The sequence below is a fragment of the Anomalospiza imberbis genome, chromosome 8 (genome assembly GCF_031753505.1).
Source record: "Anomalospiza imberbis isolate Cuckoo-Finch-1a 21T00152 chromosome 8, ASM3175350v1, whole genome shotgun sequence".
NCBI lineage: Eukaryota > Metazoa > Chordata > Aves > Passeriformes > Viduidae > Anomalospiza > Anomalospiza imberbis.
Window position 1 is genome coordinate 25439713 of NC_089688.1, and position 12370 is coordinate 25452082.

General features: G+C 44.3%; 1 protein-coding gene across 1 annotated transcript in view; it reads left to right on the forward strand.

Moving 5' to 3' along the window:
* Positions 1 to 5260: 5260 nt before the first annotated feature.
* Positions 5261 to 12370, forward strand: part of ADD3 (adducin 3) — a 103885-nt gene continuing 96775 nt past the window's right edge. The window contains exons 1-2 of the mRNA XM_068198016.1: positions 5261 to 5431; positions 5745 to 5921. The gene's annotated coding sequence lies outside the window, so the exon portion shown is untranslated. The remainder of the gene's footprint in view (positions 5432 to 5744; positions 5922 to 12370) is intronic.

Below are 12370 nucleotides of genomic sequence, written 5' to 3' on the forward strand. Positions count from 1 at the left end.
CTTGCTTTATCTTATCAACCCTCCTATACCCAATATACCCTTATTGTGGTTGTAACTTTCATGTCCTTCACCTTCTTCTTTTGGGCACCTGTGAAATTTAGACTCCTGCTTTGCAATCTAATCACCAAAAATGACCCCTGCCCATCTCCAGCACCTCACAGCCTTTTGATGGCAGAGGCTGTTTGGCACCTTGGTGAGATTGTGGTGTCAGAAATGACCCAGCAACCAGTCTGTGACCAGGACATTTTTTTCCCCCTCCAAAGTAATGCAGATTGTTGTGGGAGAGATCAGTAGAAACTGGGGATTTGTAGCAGGGGGCTGAGCATCTACACAGCTCTCACCAAGGGCAGGGGATGCCAGTGGTGTCTGCCAGTGGCTTGGGACATCTCCTGGCCACTGGACAGATAAAAGGGTGCTCTCAGCCCTGCTTCCCTGACACTGAGGCTGGTGCCACCAGCACCACTGGGCTCTTTGCCATGGCCCCACAGTGCCACAGCCTCAGCACTGTTTCCAAGCTGGGAAACACAGCAGGAGACACGCAGGGGGTTAGAGGTGAAGTGTGGGATCACTTCCTCCCTGCCAACATGGGTCCAAAACACATTTTTACATGTGTGCACACATCACTGAACAGTCCCTCCCATTGTGATCACTGGGATTGCCTGGACAATAACCTACCCTCTGTGTTTGTGTTTCCAGGGGCTGTCCTGCAAACTGTCACGTGAAAGGTGTTTCACTCACAACAACCCAAACGAGTTTGGCCATGCTCACATCTCAGTGCTGGCTGGGCAGGGTCACGTTCTCCCAGCCCAGGGACACACCTGTGTCCATGTGGGGGACAGCAAGTTCAGTTTTCTTCCTATTTCCACCCTAGAAAATTACCTAACAACAATTAATGCCAGTGTTTAGGTAGTATATAACAGCAGTGCTGTAATGTGCCAAGACAAGGAAGGGCCTGAGAACAGCAAAACATTGTTTGTATTTTCAGCTCTCAGCTCTGAGTTAAATGAGGGTTTCAAATACGTGGCATGAGTCCTCTTGGATCATGTTTAAAATAAATTTTGTATGTTTGGAAACAGTGAAACTAGAAACTGCAACAACAAATGTTGTGTTTGGGGGAAAAGATAGCAGGGAGAGAAGAAACAAGCCTATCTGGAGATCTTATCTTCGTTTATCTTGGGAGGACAATTTATCTGGCCAGCACTGGAAGTTGATCATGGTTGGGTGGTTCCCAGCAGCCACATTTGGAAAGGAAAGAGAGGCAGCAGTAGGCCAGGTAGATATCCGAGTACTTCCATGCCTGCTCCTTTAAGTCAAATACCAGATGTTCAGGCTTTGCCTGTAAACCTTTAATGACTCAGATGAAAACAAAATGTTTGCTGCATTCTCTGCCTGGCTCCATTTCAACACCACACAGTGCACACATATCCCCCGTCACCTGCACTTGCCTCTTTGCAAATGGCACAGATTTGAGTTTTGTGGCTATTTCCAGGACTCCTTAGCTTTCCCTTATCCATTCTAGCAGGAAAAGAGATGGAAAAAGCTAGATCTAATTAAGCAAAACAGACCACAGTGGTCACTGGTGCAGCACTGGTGATAAGTGCTTTAGGAGATCATTTGTTCAGCCTGCATAAAACTCCATCCTGCCAAGGAAGTATATCCTGATGAATTGCATATATTTATGGATATATTCCATGTGTAAATTTTAAAATCATGCTTATTGCACAACAGAGACTTTATCCAGTTCCTGTGATGCCATTCTTCCTCAAAATCTTCACTAGCACAAACATTTACAGGTTGCAGTGACCTGCCTGTGTTTTGGCCTGACACCTGGGAAATATTTTTATTACACAAGGTTTCCTTATCTGCTCCAGCAATAAAACTAATGGAGCCAGGTGTCTGCTAGGTCCTGTCTGCTTGGGAGGCAAATGAGAGCCCTCCTGTGAGCTCCTGCCATGGCTTGGGATAGTGGCACTCCTCCCAGTGTTAACACCAGTTTAGCATCTGAGATTGCCAGTGGATTTTGTTTCTAATTAATATTTGCAGGGTAAAAGACATTTATTTGTATAAATATATAAAAGGGTCACATTTTACAAGCCCCAGTTCCCATCCAAAGTCACTGCCTTTGTGAGTGAGGCCCACTCACCTGCTGAAAAATCCCTTGAGCCTGAATGTGTTGAAATAATTTGGTGTCTCAAGCTGTATAATATATTAAATGAATCACAGTACAAGAAACAGATGTTTATTCCAGTGAGTGCAGGACTCCAGACACAAAGTATTTGGTTACTGTCTGTCTCAGATAACGGTACAGAGAAAAGTTGGGATTAAACATTCTACATGTGTTCAGTGTAGAAACTTTAAACCTTAAAAATGTAGCCTGGGTTCTGTGCCTGGCCCATGGGAACAAACCTGCAGTTGCCATGAGGCATTCCCAGGCTGTGATCAGCACCTGGGCACAAACCTGGATGCTGGCACATGCCCTGCACATTACACCAAACTGTGAGGATTAGGTGCTTTACTTTGGTGTCTGGCCGTGTTCCTTAACTCGTGTGCCCAAGGGACAGTGATCCATAGCTGATATCTGTGACAGATTTGGGACATCTAAGACCCCACCTATGACATTTCAGTTCTTTAGATACCGTTGTCCTGAGATCTAACTGCAGAACTGGGCTTTTAACATTAGCTGCTTTCCTTAAAATAAAGGCTCATTATATTTGATTAGTTGGTTTTGTCTGTTAAACCAAAACTCTAGATTAGGAGTGAGAAAACCTGAGCTGATTTTTTTTTTTTTCCCCCAAATGAAACATGAAATATGAGGCACTCCAGAGAAGTCTGGAGGCCAGGGTGTCTCTGTCAGGCTGGCTGCTTGACTCTTAGCAACTTCATACAGGAAATGTTTACTCAAAACTCTTTACAGGAGAAAGCAGGAGCCCGAGAAAGCAAGTGAGGTAACTTTTCTCTCTGTGTTAAGATCATGCATATACAGGGATGCTCCTTGCCTGCAACTTTTGTGCCCTGCACTGATTCTTTTATCATCAGCATTACCCACCTGAGTCCTGCTTGCAGTCATTTCTAAAAGACCTGCAGGTCCAGGCTGTGCTCTGTGCTTGGGGACCCTGAGGGATCTCAGCCTTTGGCCCCACAGGAAGGCAGTCAGTGCTAAGCAGTGTGACCAGATCTCCAGCAGCTCCTGTCACCTGCAACCACTGTCCTTCAGCTGGCAGCAATTGTGGAAAGGGAAAAGCACCATTTTTACATTATAAAATCTGTTTAAACAAACAGACCTTTGCTCAGAGAGAGCTTTGCCTCCTCCCACATCCCACCAATTGCTGTATCACAGGCAGTGCTTCCTGGCTGCAGAACCTGAGCTTCACTCATAAAGGAGGAAAGATCTGCTTCTTTTCTGTTCCTGTTTGCATCCCTCACCACTCTTGAAATGAGCTGTATCCTGAGTTACTCTTGTACAAGCCTTCCCATTGTTCGCATCACGGGTTATGAGTTCTGTCCCTTTGAAGAAATATGAGCCATGTTATGGAAAAGTGAGAATGATGTTGAGTCTGCACGAGATACTCGTGGATGTGACATACAGGAAAAGGATGAGTGCTTTGCTCTGTCCTCATGAATGAAGCCACAGGAAGGAGATGTGACAGGGCACTGGGTGAGCTGCTGAGAAATTTCCATGGTTCCTGATTCTGCACTGGCTCAATTTGCATCCTCACCCTGCATTTTCATTGACTGAAAATGTTCCTCATAAAGGGCACCAAAAGTCTTGTCTCTGCTAAAAGGTTTTTTAAATACCTGGCACCAGTGACTCACACTTGATTTGCAACATTTGTATCATGAGATCAGGACACAGGTACCTGAGTACAAACATCACCTGGCATTGAGCAGACCTGGTTATATGCACATGCTTGGGAAGGAGAGGCTGGGAAGCAGCCCCACAGGAAGAGATCTGGGGCTTTGGGTCGATGGCAAATTAAATATGAGTCAACAGTGCCTGTCAGTCAAAAGGGCCAACCATGTGCTGAGGTGCACCAGGCACAGCATCACCAGCTTGTCAAGGGAGGAGATTGTCCCACTCTGCTCTGCACTGCTGCAGGGTACTCTGTGTAGTTTGGAGCTCCTCAATATAAGAAGGGCATCAAACTATTAGAGCTTGTTCAGAGGAGTTCAACTAAGATGGTGAAAGGCCTCAAGGGCAAGACTGAGAGGAGCAGCTGAGATATCTTGGTTTGTTCAGCTTGGAGAAGAGAAGACTGAAGGGTGTCTTCATTGCAGGCTACAGCTTCTTTGCAGCAGGCAGGAGATGGGCAGGTGCTGAACTCTCTCGGGTGACCAGCGACAGGACAGGAAGGAAGCTGTGTCAGGGGAAGTTCAGACTGGACGTTAGGAAAAGGTTCTTCACTGAGAGGGTGTTGGTCTCTTGAACAGACTCCCCGGGGAAGTGGTCACTGCACCAACTCTGCCAGAGTTGAAGGAGCATCTAGTGGATGCTCTCAGTCATAGGGTTTATTTGTAGGTGATACTGTGAGGAGCGGGGAATTGGACTCAATGATCCTCATGGGTCCCTTCCAGCTTGAGATATTATATGATCTTATGACAGTCATTGGTCCCTTGCCCAACTTTCCACACTACACTGCTCCTATATTGTCATCAGTACCGCCAGCTGAACATATGCAAGGATGGGAGAAAGCACTTTGTGCCGATAGAGACCTCTGATGGCTGCAGTCTCCTCCCCAGAATGCCATTACCAGCCACACAAGGTGTATATTGCTGGAACAGGGGAAAATGCCAAAATGCCACAGACAAAGGCCTGATGCAGGCAGATGCTGAGCATCACCAGTCTGGAGCATTTGGAGTTTGCTGCTGGGGCTCTGTGCCTTGCACTGTCCCTGGGATCACTTGGCATTTTGTTCCCCAGCCCCACTCTCAGCCCTGGCAGTGCCCATGCTCACCAACATGGGCTGTGCTGCCCAGCCCGAGCTCCTTCCTGTGCTCCTGCAGGCTGCTATCATGTGCAAAAAGGAAGGAGAAGGCAAAACAAGCACAGCCAGGAATCATATAATATTGCTGCAGTCCTGCCAGGAAACAGACTGTAGAAGTTCCTGGATTTAAAAGCCAGGAGATGAGTTTTATTGTTAGTAGTTGTTATAGCAACCTGAGGTGCTGGAGAGTAATACATGCTCGGCAGACTCTGACAAGTTCAAGACTGTTGCCTTGCTGCTAAATCTTGTTGCCAAGGCAATGCAACACAAGGCAAGAGCCTAGAGAAATGAATACTGCTGACAGCTCATGCCAGCAGGCCTGTGCTGATTAAAAGGGAACTTTTAAAAGTGATGTTAACTTAAAAAGCGCAGCAGCAGAAAGGAAATGGGAGCACAGATATGGAGGAGAGGATCCAGAGGAGGAGCAATGGGTTAATGTCCAGCAATAGGTAAAGGAAAGCATTTGATTAAAAAACAATGTGGCTGAACAGGATGTCTTAGCTTGTGATGCAAGAAACGCACCTCATTTTTGGAGGGAGTAAAAACAAAATTACAAAATCTTCACTTTTCAAAATTTGTTCAAATTTGTTTAGCCTGGGCAGTATTGCTGTAATTTGAGTGGAAACTTTGGCTTTTTCCCAACAGTGTTGACAGCAAAAATAATTTTCTCAGTAAATTTGTTTAGTGGCACAAATATTGTTGCTGCTGTAGTAAAAACCATGAAGTAGCTCAGTCAACTTTCAATTTTATGTTCATTTCCAGCCTTTTAAAAATGCTTCATGGCGAAAGGTTAGCTGGAAAAGAGATGAAGCTGCAAGCTGATTATTCTCTCCTGTCTATGATTCACTGTTAATGATGACACTATACTCTGAATTGAAGGAAGAATATTACCCCAAGGACCACAGAGTCAAAATAAATGATCAGCACTGAAGAAGACAGGTAATTACATTAATTTCAACTAAACATACAATATTTTTACATTGCTATGGGATACTAGGGTTCTGAAATTCAAGTACTGCAGAAGTACCTCAGACACACAATGATCTCAGATGAACTTGTTGACTTGTCAATTGGTTTGTGAATAAAAGCATAACATTTCTTGGACAATAACCATAGCAGTATTCTGTTCCACTCCCACTTATGACCCATATATTTTACATTTCCATGAATTATCAATATCTATAAATGACCTCATGTTTTCCTATTTCATGACTGCTCCATCATGTGCAACTTTCAGTACAGTAGTACTTTACCTGTGTAAGAATTTTTTCTTCTGGCACCTGCTGTGGATCATGGAAAAGTCAGGTCTGCAAGTACTTTGTATTATATAAAAATGGGAAACTGACCGGGGAGTGATTTGCCAGTTGTGCTGGATTTTTTTTTGTGTGTGCATTCCTTGGCAGAGCCATCTCTATTGACCTTCATAAAAGTCAGTTTTTTAATTAACTGTGAAATATTTTTGTACTATTTTGAAGTTCTTAAGCCGTGGGCCAGGAAGCAGGCAGGTGACTGGTCATATGCTTGTAGCCATCATTTGGTTTTCAGCAGCTAAATTATACTCAAAAAAGCTGGCAATGTGTTACTTGCACCCTTACTACTGTTACTGGCATTTTTCCACAATTGCCACAGCTAGCTGTGAGATATTATACAATCAGAAAGAAGGGAAAAAATATTCAGGCAATTGTGAAGGGAACATGGCATTGCCCCAGAGGATGTTTTTATTTTGAGACTGTCCATTAGATAAAGAAACATGAGAGTCCGAGATCTAGGCATTAGGTTGTTTTTTTTGTTTGTTTGGTTGGTTGGTTGGTTGGGTTTTTTTAATAAAAAAGAAAAAAGAAACTCTATTTTTAGTCTTAGTTTAATTTCTCTTCTGGTGATTCCACACGTGGTGTTATTTCTTAATATATTCAGGATAAGGTTTTGAAGCCTTCCAGAATATCCTTTGCTTTTTCTGAAGGGAAGCATACACAGAAGTTAGGCTGGTAAAAAGGCAAAACCATATGGGCAGGTCAGACAGCAACATCAACATTTAGTTGAACTGCAGGGACCCCAGAGCACTTCCAAGACCTGGCTCTCCTATCTGCAAGTCCCATCTGCCCCTAAAGCCTGTGACAAGAGGTTCCTTCTTGGAAGCTTTCTAGACCATGTTTACCAGCCCGAGCCTGTTGTGTGATGCCTCCTCCAGGACAGATGGGATGCACAGGGGAAGCTCAGACCCCCCCAGGAAGAACCAGGGCTGAAAAGCACTGCAGCTAAACACACCTTGGCACAGCCTCTAAAATATGGATGCACAGCCCAAAGGCATCCCCCTCTGCTTCCTTCTGCCTCCTGTTCCCCTTCCCTGCTGTGCACTTGCTCGAGAGCCACCCCCAGAGAGCAGGGAAGCAATGTGGAGCTGGGACAGTGTGTCATCAAGATAGCTACTGATAGCAGAGCAGACAGAGCTATTTCCAGAATGATTAATACTATTAGCACATGCTGAAGCTTTAGGCTAAACATAAGCTTTAGAGGAATGGATTTTGATGTAAAAAGTGAATAAATGAGACAACTGTCAGAACAATGAGTGGTGAACCAAGTAAAGATTCTTAGTGTAGGAGATGCAAAGCACTGCCTACTGGCCTGTTTTCACTGAACCTGCTGGTAAAATTCCCCCTGCACTTCAGGCTGGAGAAATAGCTCAGCAATAGCATGTGGCACAGAAGTAACCCAACCAGCAGGCACCAAGGCTGCTCCCACAACTAATTAGCTGCATGGCATTTGAGCAGAGGCACGGCGATGGTAACACCCCAGGATCCAAGGCACCGATCCTCCCCCAGCCCAAACCATGCTCCACTGCGCCTGGAACCTCTTTGAAGATCTTTGTGCTGCCCTTTACTGTACATACCTTGAGTGCTTGCAAGAGTACCAGTGTGAGGGCTCGTCTGTCACTGAATAAAAAGCACGTCTCAAAAGGGCCATCTGACTTATGCTGTCTTCTCATAATCCCCATTCCAGAGGTCTCAAATGCCATAATTGAAAACCTGCTGTTCATCCCCTGAAAGTCAGGTTTAACTTATTGTAAGCAGCTCCCAGAAGGACAGTATTTTGCATAATCAGTTACAGGGGATATGTGTAGCATTTTCCTGTTTTTCTTCTCCTGACACTTTCCTACAGGAGAGCAAGTAAATAAAATGTAGGCATAGCTGAGCAATGTCCTCTACCCCACTTCCTTTTATTTACCCCAATCATCAAGTCTACTTGTTTTCTTATGGCTATAGCATTGTATGTACAATTCTTAGTTTCATTTTTGAAAATTTATTCTTATTTTTCTTACATAAGACATCTTAAGAATAGATGTCTTGAATGGATTCACCAAAATCAGGTGGGTTTGTTACTTTAGATCCGTGTCTGCAAAGAAGTCACATGCTTAGGGTGTGTGTTTGGAGTAGCTAATTCAGCTTGGGCCCAGCCACATGATTCCCCTTTCGAGTCTTGCCTTATGGCCTCTGAGGAATGCTGCATTGGCTGCGAGGGAATTACTAGGTCTTGGCAAGACATGTTAATATCTTCGCAAAGACTTGTTAGGGACCAAGACTTCAGCCTCCAACTATTTCCTCTGATAAAGCAGAGTATTCACAGCAGTTCATTAGTCTTGAATTGCCAGATTGACTTTGAGAGAAATGAAAGTTCCTCAGAAACCAGAAGGGGTCTGTAAGTAAAGCTGGCTGGTGTTGGCTGCCTGCTATCAGGCTTCAAAACAGAAGCATAGTGTTGGATCCACTTAGACAAATCAGTGGCTCAGGACACTTTAGTCAAGGGTTGGGAAAATAAGCACCCAGATAGAAGAAATGTTATGAATTATGGCCATACCTGCTGTAATGGGATTTGAAAGACCATCTGTCAGGACATGGAAAATTTTGACATAGGCATGCAAAATTGATGTTTTCTCCTGAAGATCTACCCATGTTCATACACCAAATTTGTAGCAGTAACAGAATTACAGTCTTGTTTTATAACAGAATTACAGTCTTGTTTTATAACAGCAGTTGTTTGGGGTTTTTTTTAACACTCAATGTATCTTTCCATTAGCATCCAACATTACACTGATAATCCTTGAAAGCACCAGAACATGAGTATCATATCTGCAGCTGGATCTCTCTGCTAGGAAGCTCGTTACACAGCGTGGAAAGAATTTTTGCTATCTCATTTTGAATCATTGATAACAATATCACAAGTGAAGGGAATGTATTGTTCATCCATGAGATGGGAAGGAATCATTCCCACAGTCCCAGCACATAGCTGTCCCAAGCAGCTGCTTGCAAGGCAGAGAGGCAACATCTGAGTTACACATTCTGCAAACCAAGAGCAGTTTTACCTAAGTGTGGGGGGCACAACACTGGTGCAAGGGACAGAAGGTGTATCACAAAACAGGTCCTCCAATGATACAAAGCACTTGTATCATTGAGCTGAGCTCCAGAGCACAGCGCAGAGAACATTAAAGGAGCCTGAGAGCTGGCCCCTAGCAGCAGCAGCCAGCTCCAGCAGCTGGAGTGCTCCATCCAAGGAAGGGTATCTATCAGTCAGATGCTCAGAAATCCCAGCTGACTCACGGCCCCATTTCTTGGCTGCGCGCTGGCCTCTTTACACCTCTGGTGCTGGAAAAGGAAGTGGAACAGCCGGTTCTCATGTATACGTTCAACAGCTTTGAAAAGCCCCCCGTTGTAGAAAAATGCAGCAGAGCTGCGAGGTCTGGAGCTGGTTTCCTATCTGAAAGCCAGGCAGGATGCCTGATCTGTAGCTGCAGTTCAGCTTGACAGAGGGCCAACTCCAACACCGCTGTTCTCATCTGCTTCAGTGTCAGCTGAACACTTGTGTGCCGTTTTCCCATCCAGCATCATACAAGCCTAAACCAAAGACTAAAGTACCCCCAGCTTTCTATAGAGTGGTGGCATGAATTACTGTCTTGTTCAGTGCCATTTTCTGTCACTCAACAGACACTGGGATCCAAATCAGGGCCCCAGTTCAGCAGCTACTCTGTGACTTGTCCCATTCCAGCCTCCCTTGCCCTAGTTAGACACCTTTGAAGAACTCACTACAGCCATGCTTAAGCCCTGAGAAAAAAAGCATCCCAGCAGAAGGGCAGAGAACCAGCTCAATCAACCATTCACAGTGAGATGTGTTCAAGCCAACTAATGGGAAATCCTGTGTCTACGTACCACAAATACACAAGATAACTCACTGTCCTGCTTGGCAGAAGAGTGTTATTGCCTCTTGGGGAACAAGCCTTCCCTGATCAAAGATTATCCTTGCAGAATAAATAATCAAACCAAACTAATGCATGTGTATGTGTGTGTATGTATGTATGTATATGTATATATATATATATATATATATGTATATAGTTCACATGGATTCATTTGACATGTTGCATATGCGCCCATCTGATGGGGTAGAAATCAATGGGGAAGTTGTAACTACATGGAAAGAATGGGAATTTTCTGGTGAGCCTCAGCATGGCAGAGACTGTTCTCAGAGGTCGTAAAAGACTTCTGCAGCCTGCTAATTATACACTAGCCAAATCTTATTACAAACAAGTAATAAGTATAGGCACGTTCGTTGGTTTTGCTAATGACATTAATGTCCTTTTTGATGATTTGCAGAGCTCCAGGAGGCCAGAGACTCAATTTGTACTGATGTATCTCTCACTCTGGTGAAGTCTAGGAAACTCTGGACGTTTGATAGTTTTTCACCATCTATATTTAGACAATCCAAGATCTGTTTTCTGCACAGTAGTTTGAGCTGCTTCATCTGCTCTATAACACACACATTCAGAACTCTAATTAGATAGTGGATCTGTGTATTATTTTCTGGTATGTAAGTGTTTGTATGTAGAATTACACATTTCTTCTTAAAGGGAATTTGTGCTTTTACTTCTCCACAGTTTCCTTATCTCCCTCAGCTGTGACACTGAAATCTGCTCTGTAGATTCATTTATCTTTCCCCTGTGGAGTCCCAGAGAGTTCAGATATCCCAGTTAAAACCACAGGCTTTGCAATTTAGGATAAATCATCACAGGGTAAGAGACAGACTTGGAACTGGTAAGTACACATTCTGAAGAATTACCAGGATTTGCTGGGCAAAGAGAAGCAAAGGTTTTTTTTCTTTTCTCTCTATCCACATACTTCTGTGAATGATTTGTTTTGAGTTTCCAGTGTCTGTTTGCACAGACCTGATCATCGGTCCCTCTGCCCTTCTCCACTTCCTGTCTGAGAACAAATGGAGACAGTCAGCAGCAGCAATCTCACATCCTTTTGTATGAAAACCACTGAACACAATTTATCCCACCAGGGAAATCTGTGCTTTAAGTCTGTGAGTGATCCACTGACTTCATAGGAATATCTCGGGTTGTTTTTTTTTCGGCCTGCTCCAATGGCTGCAGTGACAGAAGGACACTGCCCTGAGCACACTCTGGCATGTTGCAGGCGGGTGCCAGGAGCTCTCTGTAGGCACTGCTGGCCCATGCTGCAGTTTGGGGAACCCTGCTGTGCTGGGGCAGCCAGCTCCTGCCCCAGCTTTCGATCCAGCCATTCCTAGCATTACGCATCCCTGGGAATACACTCAGAAACTACAGATGAAGTCATTCCCAAGAGTCTGCTTAGGTATTTGGGCCCCTTTACACTGAGAGGAGCTAAAATCTTACACTCTATGAATGGTTTTTAAAGGGAAAGTGGAACTCTTTTTATAGCACATTCGCTGTTTGCTAATCTCGAATTGGTAAATTATTAACTCCTCTACAATTTGTTTATCCTTATTGTTAGATACTGCACTAATACACATTCTTCTATCTTCCTTGCCTCCTAAGGAGCTTTGGGAGTGACAGTTGCTTATCAAAATCCAAAATAAAACATTATTCATGAATTAATATTGTTTGTGCATATTAACAAATCTGAGGCTAATTTCATTGCCGTGCTGTCCTTTCAAGCGATCCATCAAATATGAAAAGCAACAGTTGGCCCAAACTGCTGTGAATTTGACTTGATGTCTAAACTTCGAAACATTTGTCCAGGAAATTACACCACACACCCCTCTGCGGGCCCTGAGATAGCACAAAAAGCACAGCCTGCAAAGATACCTCACCACTGAGGAGAGGGGATGACTCTATCTTTGTCCTATATTCAGTTTGTTTGGGGTAATGAAGAAGAAAGTGGAACTCCAGAGTAGTTACACAGAACCTTTTTCAGACTCACTGAGTCAACATGCACATCCACCAGCCCATGACCTTATGCTCCCATACTTCCACGCTCCTCTCCCCCAGGCAGCTGCCCTGGGCTTCCCGGCTGGTGTGTGTCTGGTGAGAGCACACCCATGTCAGAGATGGCACTTGAGGTTCAAGTCACCATTAATGT